This window comes from Punica granatum, chromosome 4, assembly GCF_007655135.1.
Source record: "Punica granatum isolate Tunisia-2019 chromosome 4, ASM765513v2, whole genome shotgun sequence".
Taxonomy (NCBI): Eukaryota; Viridiplantae; Streptophyta; class Magnoliopsida; order Myrtales; family Lythraceae; genus Punica; species Punica granatum.
In genome coordinates, this window is record NC_045130.1 from 38234960 (window position 1) to 38251502 (window position 16543).

At 34.6% G+C, this 16543-nt stretch overlaps 1 pseudogene; it reads right to left on the reverse strand.

Moving 5' to 3' along the window:
* Window positions 1-1843: 1843 nt before the first annotated feature.
* Window positions 1844-16495, reverse strand: LOC116204404 (annotated as a pseudogene).
* Between the last annotated feature and the right edge of the window lie 48 nt (window positions 16496-16543).

Genomic DNA, 16543 nt, shown 5'->3' on the forward strand with positions numbered 1-16543 from the left:
GTTCAATCTTTACGAAAGCCATTGCTATCGGGTAAGCTTAATGAAGGCGATAAAAATTCCATTAGTCCTACAGCATGCCTTTACGGTCTTAAAATGAACCCTTGTACTCCTGTTGTTTAATTTGTACTCACACATGTAGGTGCAACTCTGAAATTGCATTTTTCACAACCCGTTCTAAAACAATGGATGTTTGATATTATTATACTATATCATCTCCCCTCCCCCTCCCCCTCCCCCTCCTGCAAATCTGGTTGAGAATTATCCTTTTGATGAGAGAAGTTATACTTTTTGTTCCTTTTTTTCTGTTTTGGTCATTAGTGAACTTATGGTCCAATAACTACCTAGCCTTCTCAATTCTTGATCACACAATCGGGTGTTGTGATCTGCGAACATTGGAGTCCCCTGAATGGGTGGGTGATGATGATAGGTGCACTAATTTATGGAAATTTTCAAGTTTTGATAATTTCTTCTCTTATGACGATTTTGCACGTCCAAATTGGCGTGTGAGCAGCATGTGAAATGTTTTGACCGGAAATGTGGCCGGCATGTGGTCTAGGAGCCACCTTGCTTATTATCAAGTTAAGTCGGGGGGGCACTTTGCCAAATTTTAAAGGTAGGGGGTAAACCCAATCTATGACATTATTTGAAAGGTAAAGTGCATTTAACTCTATAAAATATTAATAAGTTATTAGAATTCTTTTTTAGTGTTTTTATATATATATATTTTCTTGAATTAAAATAATAAGGAATATTATTCAATTTTTATATAATATATCAATTTATTAAGACATTTACTATTCTACCCTTATATAATAGATATATTTACAATTCAACCCACTTAATAGGATGAGATTAATATTCTACCCATATTTAATAGAGATATTTATAATTCTACCCCAAGGGATACAAATATATATATATATATATATAATATGTGCTTTTTATTTGGATATTTATTTTCTTATATAAGATTTATAGACTGTTTTGTAATTGAAAATACTAAACAATAATAAATATGTGCATTTTCAGCATCTTGTCCATGCCTCTTAAATTATTGAAAGGAAAAGGAAAGTATCTAAAGGGCATATGATTAAGATTGTGCCATCCACACGCATTAAAAAGTACATAAAACAACGGTTAGGACTTCTGAATTGAGCCATTAAAAATCATGTCTCAATTGATCTTTTTTCTATTCTCACATGCAGATACTGAATAAGGGCATCGTCATGTTTCGAGCAAATGGGTAGTTTCATATAGGAATGGAGAATGTCTAAAGTACATAGTTCCACATGGTCTCGTGGGACATCGATCCTGGGGTTTTTTATTCGAAATAAAAAATCACTGTGATTAATGTGGAAACCACATCAGTGATGATCACTAAACGCGCTTGTATATTGCATCATAGATATTAACGTGGATTCCAGACTCTTTCATGAAATCGTCGGTAGCCGGGATGGAGACAGTGATTTTGTTTGAAAGTAGAGGATGAAAATCAATCAAGGCTTGGGGAGCATGGTTTCATGGTAGTTAAGATGTTGGGAGAAAGGGAGCAGCTAAGAAGCTGAGCGCTTTGAGGTTAAGCTGTCTATAACCATCACATATGATATAGTGGAATTTCATCTTGTGCCCTTCCTCAATTGAAAATCGATATAGGCCTACTGGAATTCGTGGGTTCAAGTCATCCAAGGAACAAAGCAATTTTTGAGAAGACGACTCATCGCTACATTACATACATTACCAACTCTGGATCAGAATTTAATCAAACAATTACACGGAGGACTATCAAATAGTGAATGTTTTCCCGATAAAACACAATCATATATAAGCACCGAAATGCCGGCCGAATGGTCTTTTTTATTACAAAAAATTTGAGCAGGAAAGAACGGTAAAAAGAAAATATTGAAGCTTCGAAATTCTTTCTTCTTGATGATTCATGCAATTTACTCCTCAAAGCTCAGTGTCACAGAAACGGACCATGAGATCAGAAACCATATATTCTCTTTGCAAAAGGGATATAGCTCAGACTGTACCTGAGATAGTGATAGCCGCCGAGTAGAGCAAATGGTCAGGTCATGAGAAGCATATTAGGATTTTAATAGAATCCGGAATATGAATCAGACGGCATGAAATTGCCAGATAAGGGCAGATCTCACAAATGATAGGCAATAATAATATATGGTTAAAATCTTGCTATGAATCTGCAATGAGCATGCAAAGGATCATCGAAGGATGAAGCAAATGCAATCACTCATGCACTTCAAATAAAGATTAGCCAAGAAGATCAGATATCTTATGCTAACCAGCAGAGCCAAAATGAGAGCTAAAACAAATGCACCCGAGGTAAATCGCAGTGGCAAAAATGCGAGTTGGGTCATACCATCATTCTCAGCCGTTCTTCAGCTCCAATGAGAGAGGCTGTGCTGCCGAACAAACAAGTAGACTTATAGCATCTTGAAGCTAAACTTAACTGTTGCAGAGTACTACTATATGAATGAACTCTGAAGAATTTTAATTCTCATTAAAAAGTAGAATGAAGAAATCAAGAGACACTAAATTTGAGGTTATTTATTCTGTATATGTTATATTACCTGATAAAAGCTGACTTACCTTCCAACAGTCAACAGGTTGCCAAAGCAGAAGAGTACCGCAAATTTGATGGGCGTTTGTGACGAAAACAATCAGTGACGGCAGAAAAGAAGAGGTTAGAAAGGGTGTGGAATAATCGAGTTCCAAGAATATGCATGCATATATCCTTTAAAACGACATGGGAAATATCAGCTTGAGACCATATGGACATCATAAAGCAAATAATCATCATTCACTCCGCATCCAATCTATATATCTCTAGAAAAATAAGAAGAGAAAAAACCTTGAATAATCACTGCAGCAATGGCAATAGAGAAGTATTATGATCACACAACAGAGGTCGTAATATTAGTAGTTAATAACTAGCTTGATATTCCAAGATAGGTACCAGCAAAAACAATTTTAAGTGCCGAATTAAGCATATAAACGTACATAGATTGAGCTGGATTAATAAATGAGGACATGAAAACTGACTCATAATCACGCAATTGTAGTTCAAGAATCACATGAAAGCCCTTCCTTTTATCAAGGCGACTTGTGGAACTCCGAATCAGATCAATCGCCTTGGAATTCTGATATTTTCCTTCCGCAAGCAAACTCGTCATAAAAAGAATAAATAACTGACTAGTCCGAATTTTTGGATTATTTGTTACATATATCTCTTTTGGAATTTCGACTATTTATACTTTATGCAAATATTAGTATATAATTGATGTTGCCATCGATGGACTGCACCGTGAAAGTATCAACATACTTTTCTCAGATATATACGCCGTTCACACTATCCTCTCAGTCAACACTCAATCCATAGGAGGTCAGGTGAGATCTTACAATATGAAGCCGTGATGCACGCTTTCGGAGCCCTCTTTAAGACAGAGGAGTTCACAAAGAGACGCACGCTTTCGGAGCCCTCTTCGAGTCAGAGGAGTTCAAAAAGATATGGTTCCATTTTGCAAGAAGTTCAGTGGTCAAGTCCCTGGTTCTTAATAAGTACATGGCGGAGGATGAGGAAACTTTATGGCCTCTAATAAATAAATTGAGTGTGTTTGAGGGCACGCGGTACTGTTATAGATCAAATTACTATCATAAAATTAATAAATTTGGCATACTCATTTACATATATTCAAGTATTAATTATGTAACACCCGCGCAATACTCGGGTCAATTGGCTAGTTTATTGTAATGCATATGCACATGATAGTGGAGCAGGAGTTTGCAATAATTTCATTTTAATTCCTTTGATATTATAGAATTACAAGAAGTATGAGACAAAAACATAATTTGAGACCATTAATTTCTCACAAGAGTCTTTCTTTATTTTGCAGATTTTCACCTAATTAAGGGTAAATATTTCTGTGAAATTATGACTAGTTCAATTTTCTTTGATTTCGAGGGAATTACAAATTGGACTATTGATACATTTAATATCAATCAATTTTGACGCAATTTTTTTCTTGGTCGCGATTCGAAAGTTGATTGAATTCATCAACTATATTGCTCTTCGGTATGTACATATGTATCTTTCTTGGTCATATGCCATTTTTCCCGTCATCTTTGCAAGCTCACTAAATTCAACCGCATTGCCCTAATAGATAGCTTTAGAGGACTGGTCATTACCACATTATCGGGAGAGGAACAAGCCATGAAAGTAGTTTTCAATGAGTGCAGCCTAGTGTGGTTGAATGCTTGACACTATATATGCTTTCTTCATAAGCCATAGAAACTCTAATTATCATGTCCGTTGCCTTCCCATTTTGGATTGCAGAAGTCGTCGTGAAAATAGTAACACGACTTATACATCATGGTTATGTTAATTTGTACGATTGTGATAAACATAAAAACAAGTGAAGATAAACACAAAAATAAAAACTTTAGCTTTTCTTAATTAAAAAAAATAAAAATCTTTATTTTTTCTCATTTGATGATACACGATAAAAATTGTTAACATTATTATTTTTCAACATATTCATTCATTTAAAATGTTATGTCTTGTCTACCATACATAATAATTAGTTAGAGCCTTTTGGGCGATATTAATCTCTACAATTCACAAATCGAATTTTTAAAATGTGACTAAAGGCACATAAGGCAAGCCCGTGCCTTAAGTTATGCAATCTTACGAAGCCGAACAATACTCTCTGCATAAAGAAAATATATTTGTATAATAAACACACGCTCTTGCTTGAAACTAAAAGATTTTGAATTCAATTCATATAACCCGATTGACTCGTTATATTTAGATTTGTCATATAACATGTTGAGATTTATAAAGGCATAAATTTTGTATATGTTCTTATTAGTTGACTTTAAAGTATTTTATATTCTTAAGGAGTTCCACAATTATCCATTGTATTGCTATATTACGAATAAGAGTCTCAAAAGAACCTTGTATCCATATAATTTATTAAATTTCACTTGTTATGCTTATGCATTTCTTTTACTTAAATACATTGCCATCAAAAAAATAATTGTGTTTCTGTGACCAAAAATATTATTACTTGAATGACATACTCTCTCGTTGCAGGAGGCCGAACTAATATATATAGGCACTATATATATAGGAGGCCGAACTAATATATATAGGCAATATATATATATATATATATATATATAAAAAGAGAGAGAGATGGATTGGGAAAATATTAATTAGATTGTTTGAATTTCAATAAATTTGATAAAAAAATTTATGTAGGGCATTTAGTAAGGAGAATAGAAGAGGCAATCAACCACGAAGTAAGAATTCACCCAAGACACTTATATGGCACGCTCTCATTAAACGAATGTAAATCTCTCGTCTCGCGATAACTACGAGTAAATACCTATTATAAAAGATTGATAGATAGATAGATAGATAGATAGATAGATAGATGGATAAATGGTCTTTGAACTTTTAGTAGAAGGCTTATTATGATTAGATAGGGTAAAGTTCCGTGAGTATATTTCATTTATTTTGTAATAATGGTTGTTGTATATTCATAATCTTTTTTCACATGCATGTTGAGTACATATACAAATTATGATTTTGAATTTAAAAATGTTCTTATGATATATATATATCCAAATCCCACGGCCATGGGCATCCAAATGTCTACAAATTACGACGTAATTTACGTATTAGTATTATTTTTTATATTTTTATACAATACATCTTAATGCTCTCTCTGTTTTTTTATTTTTAAGATTACGAGCAATATTTGTGTTTTAATTCAAGGGAATGAAAATTGAATAAAGAAATATAGATGGTCAATAAAATGTTAACTTTATTAGGTCTCGAATGAGAGTATATGCCATTACACTAGGTACATTTATTTATTTTTCAAACGAGTCTATGCCATTTTTCCGTAATAGTCGATAAAGAAACATTACCGCGGTGGCTTTGTCCCATGGATAAGAATCTTTATTATTCGGTACAATAAAGTGGAATAAGAAATTAAAAAAAAAACCAATGCATAGGTATTCAATTGATCGTTATGCAAAGAGTAACCTGATAAACTTAAAACTAAACAATCAACAATATAACCTAATAAACTTAAAACTAAACAATCAACAACGATTGGCCAGCCGAATGTGACTGGCCCTCGGTACGAACCAAATTGGTGGTGGCATGTCCTTTTTTGATTCACCCGGTACACAGAGCGGATAGGTGCATTCCTTGTCGAGATCGAAGACTCCGATGTCGATAGCTCCAAGGGGCTGATACGGCCCTAAAACTCTGTCCATATTGTCATCCGTGTAGTAAATCCTGTTGGGCTTGCATCCCGCCGGGAAAAGTGAGGTCATGATCATCTCCGCGTGGTTGTTACCAACGAATATGGCTTGGCCGTCCAGCTTTGTCAGCTCTACTTGATTCATCTGTCCGTCTATCTCCTTCATCTCGTAGACTTTGAAGCATTTGGTAAGATGAAGTATGTCGGGATCGTAGTCATAAGATTTTCCATCCATCTCAAAGGATCCATTTTTCCACCTGTGGTGCCTATCAATCCAGAGAAGACGTCCACCGAGTGATGGCACGAGGTAGCACTTTGAGACCCAGTTCCTTTGACGAATCATAATGAGATTCAAGCTAACGTATGATGATGCGTTAGGGTCCGCTTCGCTGATGCATACTTCAAGCGATACCAACGATTGATCGTCCGCGGCGTAAGATTTTCCATCAAAGTAGGTAATCTCGCAGAAATGAGACGTCCAGTCAGACATGTTGTACTCTCCCTGCCTTGCATAAATCCAGGTATTCCATCCCGATTTAAAATAGGCAAGCTTACCGACGTACACGCCATGTATGGCGACAACCTCATACGTGTCGGGAGCCTCGAAAGGGTCGGCAGACAGTACTACTTTTGGGATATCGTACTGGTGGTCGGCAGACAGTTCCTCCACGGGTGGGACTGGAATGACAGGAGGGAGACGAATCGATTTGCCGGCGAAGGGGTTGTAGAGCGTCAACGACAAATCCTCTTCCGTGAAAATCAACCATCCATGCGACGATCCACAACATCTTCGATTGTAAGGCACGTGCAATCGAGAATCAACAATCCTGTCTTGGATGACGTCGTACCACCCTACAATAATATGTATATTAATTAGCAGTGTAATTTTGTTCTGAACGCAAACCGTGATGATATGTACGTGGATATATTAATAATCCAAAATAGTACCTCGATGTGTCTTGCTCTTGTCTTCGGTTGGAATCAAAAGTATAGGAAAGAGCTGTCGCTTGGGCGATGTGGCCTGGAATTCACGTGCGACGGCGAGCCAATCCTTGCACACCACAGCAAACCGAAAGTAATCTGAATTAATTCCGCGTATCAGCTTGTCCAAAATTAGATACAAGAGTTCCCTCGGCAAATCAAGCCAGTTAACGCACCGCGTATCGACCATGACTTGTAGGATATGAAGAGGTTGAGCTATAGATAGATAATAAATATAGTTGATGGGACTGTAGTTTGCATCCCGTTCTCTGATCCTGCATGCTTGTGAAGGTCCGTCCGTAACACTTGCCTAGCCATACTTATATATATATATATATATATATACATATATGACGACTCTAGAAGATTCTTTGTTTGTTATTCAAATTAGGAGGACTAGATATTTCACTCATCTATAAATGTTTATGGATATGTATATATGTTGTTATTATGTATTTTATTATTATTTTAGTTAGATGGTTTCCCGATTTCATGGGATCCGAATTTTGAGAGAATATTTAGAGTACTCATTATCGGGGAAATAAGCAATGAGGTATTGAACCAAAATCGAGTACACTATAAGGAATTCGACAAAAATAAGTCAAGACAATATTCTATCGATTAGTTTTGGTAGGTTAAAAATTTTTCCACGTGCGGTTTATTTGTTTCTCGAGGAGTAGATTCACTTTGCTTCTTTTCCCTTTTCTAGACACCAAGATTCTATTCTTGCCCGTAATTCACTTGCTCTCAACAGTTAATACTATTTTTATTTTTTCTTGACGCGGACCATAATATTCAAAAACTCAATGGATTCTCTTTTAAGCTCTCTTGATAGTGAATTCGCAACATTCATTCAACCCACAATCATTTATTCTGTTGAAAATCAACCGACTGCGAATTTTTTGCACTTTATTCTTAAAATTCAAATTTTACATCATATTTTATCATGTTTGCTTGTAAAGACTGTAAAAGTTAACGATTATAATTATTTTTTCAAGTTAGAATTTTACGGCCGTGGTTGGTAAAAAATTTGCATCTAAAACAGGTAGAATTGTTAGATTACAAAGGAGATTACGATCATGAAACTCACAACTATCTCCGTAAAAATAAACCGTTTATTATATTATTATCACTCATATCCCCATAATCCAATATTATTTAACAAACACATCAATCTCACATTTTGACTTACGATCTAAGAAAAAGATTTCCGTAATTAAACTTTCCATTCAATCTTCACATTTCATGTAACCTAATAATACTCGTACTGAACACCCTTTAAAAATAAAGATATTTCAAATTTAGTTCTTATTAGTAAAATTAGGCTATTGAACCCGTGTTTTGCACGGGGCATGTAAAGAAAATTTTACTATGAAATGTTAAATATTGAAAATTATCAATATTGAGTTGTAGTTTATATTAATAGATAGGAAAATATTTGTATACTATATATATTTTAACACGATAAATTTCATACCCATGCAACATGAAATTAATATACGAGCTCACAAGCAAATTGGTCGTGTAAAATATCTTATATACATTATCTAAATTTTCAATTCAATTGATGAAAAATCATAATATCCTAAAGAATATAAATTCCTAACTTTTAAAAGAAAGATTAATAATTATAGAGTTTATAAAATTTTTATATTAAGTGTTCGTATTTGTCTTTTCACACTCATATTTCATGTATTAATTTTTATAAATTTGAATGATTTAATATAAAATGACCAACCATTTCAATGAGGGATTAAGTTTATTTAATTTTTATGAGGGCCACAATGATTGTTAAAATTATGTAATATATACTAATAAAATAACTATTGCTTATAAAATAATAATAATAAGTGATTAAAATTCTTGTTTAGTGTTTCTTTTGGATATATTTTCTTAAAGTATAATAATAAGGAATACTAATCAATTTTTGTATAACAAATCAATTTATTAAGACATTTTCTATCCTACCCTTACTTAATAGCGATATTTAAAATTCAACCCTACTTAATAGGGTGAGATTAATATTCTACCCTCATTTAATAGAGAAATTTACAATTCTACCCTTATTTAATAGGAAGGGATATGACTTTATATATATATATATATATATAGATTATATGTGCTATTTTATTTGGATGTTTATTTTCTTATATAAGATTTATTGACTCTTTGTAATTGAAAATACTAAACAATAATAAATATGTGCATTGTCAGCAACTTGTCCATGCCTTTTAAATTATTGAAAGGAAAAGCAAAGTATCTAAAGGGCATATGATTAAAATTGTGCCATCCACGCGCATAAAAAAGTTCATAAACAACGGTTAGGACTTCTGAATTGAGCCATTAAAAATCATGTCTCAATCGATCTTTTTTCTATTCCCATATGCAGATACTGAATAAGGGCATCGTCATGTTTCGGGCAAATGGGTAGTTTCATATAGGAATGGAGAATGTCTAAAGTACATAGTTCCACGTGGTCTCGTGGGACATCGATCCGGGGGTTTTTTATTCGAAATCAAAGATCTCTGTGATTAATGTGGAAACCACATCTGTGATGATCACTAAACGCGCTTGTATATTGCATCATAGATATTAACGTGGATTCCAGACTTTTTTATGGAATCATCGGTAGATTCCGCCGGGATGGAGACAGTGATTTTGATTGAAAGTAGAGATGAAATCAATCAAGACTTGGGGGGGCAAGGTTTTATGGTAGTTAAGATGTTGGAAGAAGGGGAGCAGCTAAGAAGCTGACCGCTTTGAGGCTAAGCTGTCTATAACCATCACATATGATAAAATGGAATAACATCTTGGGCCATTCCTCAATTGAAAATCGATATAGGCCTACTAGAATTCGTGGGTTCAACTTTCAAGTCATCCATGGAAGAAAGCAATTTTTGAGAAGACGACTCATCACAACATTACATACATTACCAACTCTGGATCAGAATTTAATCAAACAATTACGCGGAGGATTATCAAATAGTGAAGAAAATCAGATATCTTACGCTTACCAGCAGAGCCAAAACGAGAGCTAAAACAAACGCACCCAAGGTAAATTGCAGTGGCGTAAATGCGAGTTGGGTCAAACCATCATGCTCAGCTGTTCTACAGCTCCAATGAGAGAGGCTGTGCTAACGAACAAAGAAGTAGACTTAGCATCTTGAAGCTAAACTTACTGTTGCATATTAACTACTACATGAAGAACTCTGAAGAATTTTACTTCTCATTAAAAAGTAGAAAGAAGAAGTCAAGAGACACTAAATTTGAGGTTATTTATTCTACATGTGTTATATTACCCGATTCCAGCTGACTTACCTTCCAACAGTCAAAAGGTTGCCAAAGCTGAAGAGTACCGCAAATTTGATGGGCGTTTGTGACGAAAACAATCAGCGACTGCAGAAAAGCAGAGGTTAGAAAGGGCGTGGAATTATCGAGTTCCAAGAACATGCATGCATACATCTTTTAAAACGACATGGGAAATAACATGGACATCATAAAGCAAATAATGGTCACTCACTCCGCGTCCAATCTATATATATTCAGAAAAAAATAAGAAGAGAAAAAACCTCGAATAAATCGCTGCAGCAATATACGTAACAGCAGAAACAATTTTAAGTGCTGAACGAAGCTATACAGATATATAGATTGAGCTGCACTAATAAATGAGGACATGAAAACTGACTCATAATCACGCAATTGTAGTTCAAGAATCACATCAAAGCCTCTTTATCAAGGCGACTTGTGGAACTCTGAATCAGATCAAGCGCCTCGGAATTCTGATATTTACCTTCCGCAAGCAAACTCGTCATAAAAGAATAAATAACTGACTAGTGGCTAGCAGCCTCCAACATGCACGAAAGAGCTACATGTTTATCAGAACAAGAGATCTTTTACGTAATGGACAACCACCGACCCCGCAATTTTTTTCAACTGATAATCACAAGAGAAAGTTGGAATTTTTTTTCGCTCTCACTTTATTCTAGTTGAAGTACACAGTTTAACAAAAGATTGCTCAGTTGAAAAACAGACGGCCGACTAATCGGCACAAATGCAGCCTGCTCCCAACTCAAGCCAATTTGCGAGTTTTATCATCCAAATATGATAAATTTCTAAATGATCCGTGTCGTCAAGGCTGAAACGGTAATGCAGCAACCGACTTGCTACAAGGCACGAACCCTTCTAATCTACACTGCCCATAAACCGATTTGTACACACAATTTCACCTAAAAATTTCTAATTCCGAAGCAAAGACAGCATAGCCGTCAAAGATATATGGAAGTAATCATACAAATTAACCATCTTCGATTAGCTAAATACTTATTCAAGTTTCTTCTTCTTCTTGAAGTATACAGCTCATTCCTTGTTACAGTTTCTCAGAGAAGGCAAGTAAATACAAGCTTCCAAGAACTTCGAATTTTCAGCATTTACTCAATCTGCGAATACTTTTTGCTTACCTTATTGAGTACGTATTCTAGTAAATGCTGAAATTTTAAGAGTTCAAACAAATAGAATCTTACTGTCGATCTCCTTCACTTCGTTTTCTTCAAGGTGTGCTGCGAAGCCATGGATGCCAGCTTTGGCGTAGGAGTGGAATTAAGATGGAGTCCTCTGCCAGAAGAGGAGGAAGAGGAGGAAGAGAAGGTGGGGGGGTGGGGGTGTTGGTGGCGCGCTTCTTTAATGGAGCAAAAGGGAGGGAACGAAAGAGATTAAAGGGGCGGATGGATGCAATCATTTCATTTTAATTCCTTTGATATTAAAGAATTACGAGAAGTATGAGACAAAAACATAATTTGAGCCCATTAATTTCTCTCAAGAAGTCTTTCATGATTTTGCAGATTTTCACCAAATAAAGGTAATAACTTGTTTGGTTTGCAAATGTGATTTTAAAATCACAACTTTAACTTAATTCTATCAACAACAAAACAAAATAATTCATACAAAGTCAAAGACTGGGCTCCATTTATACCACTTTTTTTCAACAACAAAACAAAATAACTCATACAAAGTCAAAGGGTGGACCCCATTTATATTACTCTTTTTCAAAATCAAAATATGATTTTAAAATCTTACTTTGAAACCAAACGCAACATAAATATTTATGTGAAATTACAACTGGTTCAATTTTCTTGATTTCGAGATCTTTAAAGGAATTATAGATTGGACTATTGATACATTTAATATCAATCAATTATAGAAATCGAAGACAAGACATGTGAACTTTTTTTTTATCACTCTCAGCTAGCTGTTTAAATTCTGTAAATCTTATTATTATCATCATCATCATCATCACATCATTATTCATTATTACTTTAGTGAAATTATGACACTAATTGTTATAGTGAAAATCGATAATAAACAATACTGCAAAATAAACAAAAAAAATTCATTGACAAATAAACATTCAGGATTTTCTTGAAAAATCAAATTTTTTTGACAAATTAAATAATCTTTAATGATGTCCAATAAATGATGTATTATTAATTTCTTTGTATATATACCAGCACAATGCACAATGTTTTGCCCATAGTTATTAATATAGTGAGCAACAAAATATGAGAGCTCAATTTTTACAATTCTCAACTCACTAGAATCGGTGGCCAAAAAAAAATTCTCTAGAATCTATATTCTCTCAATATTTTATTATCTAATCTTAACGAAAATAAGACGCTTCATTATGGTATAGAGAATTGTAGAGGGAGATTAAAAATTCCTCAAAAGTGCGATAGATAAAACATTTTGCCATAAAAATTCCAAATAAATTATAGTTCAATAATTTTCTTGTGCACTTATCAATACTCTAGTTTGTTCCTAGTTTTCTTTTTATAAATTCAAACGATCTCGTTATCTGCACCCATTTACTCTAGTCTAGGGTCCTATATCTGCCTCTCGACTAGACATATGAATGTCCCAAACTTACTTGATATCCTTTTTCTTGTTTTTCTGGTTTTTCTTATGGAAGATTTCCAAACTTCAAACATATGTTATACGTATCAAGCATGAGCAAACAAATTCACAATGATTTTTTTTTCTATGTTTTGTAAAATATGGTGCCAATGGAATTGACAATGAAATCCGATCATACATATGTACATATAACAAAAGAAAAATGGGGAGATTCTTTTTTTTTTGACGTATTTATTATTTCTTTTCAATAAGTGAATAATCCAGGTAGCAAAAAAAAAAGAGAAAATAGTCCAGACTACAAATACTATTGGGCTCTATCCAATGACAACGGCCCAAATATATATTGGGCCACATTGACATCCCTATAGCTCAATGGACCGTTTAGCGAGAAGTCCCTGCACTTATCTGGGCCCAAATCAACACATAGATAAGCTGAAGATTGGGGCTTTACAATTATGGATTTGGCTTTAAATCCTCAAAGATGCATTCTTCCCTATTCGTCGTCAAATTTCCGCGTTGATCTATTACGGTCAAATTTTTATGCTTGCTGGAGGAAGCAAATGACGGTTAGGACAAACCGACACTCGAATAGAGATTAGTGTTAACCGAGGTTAATGACATCTGGTGATCTCACGGAAGTATAATATATAGTTGAAACAATAAAACTCAATGTCTGGACTATGGATGCTTATAAATACTCTCTCCTTTATGGGACTGAAGCCACGCACACAAGGCAAAGCCTATACCTCAAGTTATGCAATCATACAAATTCTAACAATAATAGTTCCCTTTTAGAAAGGAAGAATAGTTATAAAGCAATACATTCTCTCAATTCGAACTAAAATATTCTGAATTTAATTCTCATAAACGAGACTCTCACGTCTTTTATTTTTATCAGTTATTTTTTGCTACTCATTTTCATCACACAATCTTTTATTAGGTTTATGAACCTTCTGAAAAAAAAATATATATATATATATATATCTCTTCAATTTCAGTTTTTCTTTTCTCTTTTTTATTTTAAAGGCTGTGAAGTTAGGCTTCTTCCCTTTGTGACGAGACGAATGGAGAGACAAATTAATCGGACAAAAGTAAACTTTTCTTTTTGATAGAAAATGGCAGAATTAAACCAAAAAAAGGGAATAAAATGAAATTGTAAGCTGAACAGAATAATGGAAAAAGTCTATAGAGAAGATGTTTTTGAACGTTAAAAGTTTATGGGGATTGTATCTGGAATTGGAGGAAGATCTTTCAACTTAGAACTCTTGCTAGGCCTTGTTTAACAATGTTGTCAAGGATGGGTCAACTATAAGTTTCTGACATGATTGCTGGCTACTGTAGGACCTTTAGTCCTATACTATACTCGAGGTCTGTAATGCGTTCCTACTATACCGAGTCATGAGCCGATTTGTCGTATCCTCGAGAATGGTATTTGCCAATGGCTAAGGAGCATTGATCCTCAATCTAAGAAAATAAAGCACTTGACAGACACTATCTCTATGGGTTCACAGACCATATTATTTGACTCCCACATAAATCTGGAACCTATACAACAACAAGGGCATGGGAAAGCCTTCAAAGCAAAGGTTCTAAGGTTACATGGTCAAAAGCAGTGCAGTTTGCTGGCCACCTCCCCAAGGCTTCTTTCATTAGTTGGTTAGCTATTATTAACAAGTTAAGCACTAAGGATCGAATGCTTAAATAGTGACTATCCATTTTGAACCCTCAATGTGAGTTTTGCAGCGACTATGAGGAAATGAGGGATCGTTTGTTCTTTGGATGCATGATTACTGGGGATCTAGTGCATCTTATTATGCCAATTGGGTCATGTTGGACTACCAACAAATTGGGAACATAAACTTCAATGGGTTTCAAGCTTAAAGGTCAATGTCACATGATGCTACTGCTTAGAGACTCATCTGGACCATATCCATTTACATGATATGGAATGAAAGCAACTCGAGAATATTTGAGAAGAATTCAACAAACGTAGCGGATTTACTGCTCCGTGCCACCAAGCTTTTGAAGATGAAGTTGTTATCAATTCCAAATAAGCAATTTAAGTTGTCTAGATCTTCTATAGCTCAAAATTTGGAGTTACAGTTTCTCTGAATTTTTATCTTGAATGAGTGGACTCTTGTACATATTTTCTGCTAATGGAAATTACACCACTGATAAAAAAAAAAAAAGTCTCGAACTTTTTGTACTAATGGTCTTCGAACTGTTAGTAAAAGGCTCTTTATGATGAGGTATGTATAAGTCATTTATTCACAATTCTTTTTCACATGCAGCGTTAGCAAGTACGTACATGATGTACACATATGTTTATTATGATTTTGAATTTAGAAATGTTCCAATTAACTTAGGATATATGTATCCAAATCCATTTCTACAAATTGGCAAGATATCAGGTTCGAGTGCTTGTGAATATAGAAAATTCATATTATGTGAGCTTTACCCCTAGCGGGTTAACCCGGCTCGACTGGATTAGTCGGAGCTTAATTGAGCTTTCGATTACCATAGTTCACACAAAAAAAAGTCTACGAATTGTGATGTTATTTACTTAGTAGTATTATTTTGAATATTTTATACTAAGAGAACACCGAGAGAATATAAGAAATACATCTTAACAATTTTTTTAAAAAAAATTTGAACGATTACAGGGAAATGCAAAGTTGGATAAAGGAATATAAATAGTCTCGTTAATGAGGATCAATCGTTAAATCTATTTGAATTTAAATACATCCATTTTCTCAATATATCCTATAAATATACTCAAACATCTAAACTGCGACTAGCTAATTACTCAATAATTTACTATGAACATACAACATGTAACCGTTATCATCAGGATGTGATTTAACCAAAGACCTTCCCCGACGGGCATGCCCGGGTTCGTGTCATGTAACTATTAATTAATAGATGCATATATATTTATATATAGCATATTGGTGTGGGTATATATATTATATATATATATACACGCGCGCGCGCACTCCGATTAATATTTAGCCTTCTTGCACATATATTTTCGTAACTCACCTCAAGAGCTTGCATTACATAAGCTTCACCTTGTTCTTCCAGAACTTATTAACACTAGTACATGCGCAATCTGGAAAATGGGGTCCTTGAGAACCCGAAAGCAGTTACCTCTTACACCGATCAAGACGGTAGCAAAAGAAGCTGAGAAGCCCATCGAGGTGGAGGAGGACGAGCCACTCAGCCCTAAAGCCCGGCTGTTTCATGCGCCAGGCTTGAACTGCTGCATCATATCGATCTTGGGGGTCCAAGACTAAACTAGACATCAAAGCCATCAAAAATAGCCACAGAGACGGTGCCAAGTTAAGACATCCCCGGTTCTC